The sequence below is a fragment of the Rhinopithecus roxellana genome, chromosome 11 (assembly GCF_007565055.1).
Source record: "Rhinopithecus roxellana isolate Shanxi Qingling chromosome 11, ASM756505v1, whole genome shotgun sequence".
NCBI lineage: Eukaryota > Metazoa > Chordata > Mammalia > Primates > Cercopithecidae > Rhinopithecus > Rhinopithecus roxellana.
Window position 1 is genome coordinate 108,538,506 of NC_044559.1, and position 2,362 is coordinate 108,540,867.

Sequence of the window (2,362 nt, forward strand, 5' to 3'; positions counted from 1 at the left end):
TAGAAACTGTTAATGGAAAAACTAAACTCTGTAAAGTATTCAGAGTTTTATCCTGAGCCAACAAGAGTGTCCATGGCCCAGGGAATAGTCACAACAGGTCATGAGAAAGTGTGCCCAAGGTGGTTGGGTTATGGTTTGGTTTTATATATTTTAGGGAGACAGAAATTACAAAGACGTAACTCAATACATGTAAGATATACATTGGTTCAGCCTAAAAAGGTAGGACTTCTCAAAGTGGGTCAAAAATGGATTCGAAGGTTTTCTGATTGACAGTTAGTTGAAAGAGTTACATTGTATCTAAAGACTTGAAGCCAGTGAAAAAGAAATGCTTGAATTAATATAAGAGGGGTTACAGAAACCAAGGTTCTTGTTATGTAGATGAAGCCTCCGGAGAACAGATGGTAAATATCTTTTTTGGGATCTTAAACAGGTGTGAGACTCTTAGTTGCTCTCTTTTAGATCCTTGGAAGGCCTGGCTGCATTAATGGAGATTCTCTGCAGATGCAAATTTCTACCACAAAGGACAGCATTGCAGGGTCATTCCAAATTACATCAAAGAAATATATTTTGGGTCAGATAAAAACTATATTTTATTTCCTTCCGGGTCTGCTATCTATCATGTGACGCTGTACTGAAGTCAGGCTGGAATTTGGTATCTTATTGCCACAAAGAGTCTGTCTGGTCAGACTTACGATCTGTATTTTAATGTTAATGCTTGTCAGTTGTGTCTAAACTCCATAGGGTATAATGAGGTGTGTTCAACTTCCCTTCCTGTTATGGCCAGGAATTCAGTTTTTCAGATTTCTCTGTGATCCCCTTAGCCAAGAGGGGGTCCATTCATTTGGTTGGGGGGCTTAGGAGTTTATTTTTGTTTTACGTAATCTTCAAAAGAGACCTGAGCACCAGATAGACTTTGCTCAACTGAGCCCACTGGTTACCAGCAAAATAATAGAGGTACAAACAACAGAGGCACTTACGATATCCAGACTGAGTCCTGCACACCACATCAAATGGCAAGGCTTTATGATTAGCCAGGGAGGTTAACAGGTACAGGCATCATTGCATTTCTCCACAAAGTGAACATCCATATCAAGGTAAGTATAAATAGGAACTAAATCATGGCTACAGTGTGAAGTACCAGAATAGGGCTAACCCTTTCCTTGACCTGATTCTAATGCATTGTGTGAGTATGATTGACAGCAGTGGTGATTATAGTAATGATGAAAACACATTCTGGGAATCCAAGTTCATCTGGGATTCTAGAATAGCCATTAGCAATGAGATTTCTCCTGTCTCTGACATCCTACGATACCTCTAAATCCTAGTTGAAGGTTAGAATTACCTGGAAAGCTTTAAAAACTTTCCCTGGGTACCACCCAGAATGTCTGCAGGAGAGGCCTGGGCTGCAGTATTTTTATAAAAAGTCATTATTACAAAATATTCCTTTATAAATTAGTGGCAAATATGTGATACCATTTCTAGGCCACCCTGATCATAAGCAACAGTATCATTCCCTTCAGAAAAGAGATGAAATGGGAAGAACAAGCAGGAAGGCCGGGGCTTTTAAGCCAGCTCTTTAAACTCGAGCCACTTGTCTTTCACTTAGCAGTTGTGTGGACGAGTTACTCAACTGTATAGACTTCTGGCTTCTCCATTTGCAAAAGGAGGATAATGTAACCCATTTGGAAGATGTAGTGCTTGACACAGTAGGAGCTCCACTAAAACTAGCTGTAATAGTAACCATCACTACAAGATAAAGAATAATGAAAAGTCAAGACATGTATAGTGAACCAGGCACTGCTACTAACTAGAGATGAAAGTTGCAACTTCACCAAGCAAATTGTTTAAATGCTCTGGGTCTATTCCCTCATAAAATGTCCACAAATTGAAAAGCTTGAGATAGTCCAGGTGCGGCGGCTCAAGCCTGTAATCCTAACACTTTTAGAGGCCAAGGCGGGCAGACTACCTGAGGTCAGGAGTTCAAGACCAGCCTGGCCAACTTGGTGAAACTACTTTTCTACTAAAAATACAAAAATTAGCCGAGTGTGGTGGTGCACACCTATAATCCCAGCTACTCGAGAGGCTGAGGCATGAGAATAGCTTGAATCCAGGAAGCAGAGGCTGCAGTGAGCCAAGATTGTGCCACTGCACTCCAGCCTGGGCAACAAAGAAAGACTCTGTCTCAAAAAAAAAAAAAAGGAAAGAAAAGAAAAAAGAAAAGGAAAAAAAGAAAGAAAAGAAAGGTTTGAGATAGATGTTCTCTGCAGAAACTTTTATTTTTAACATTCTGTTGTATTGAAAAAGTAGCAACAGGCTGAAAATAAAAGTCTTAGGAGATACATAGTAAATACTGTTGTCTGTG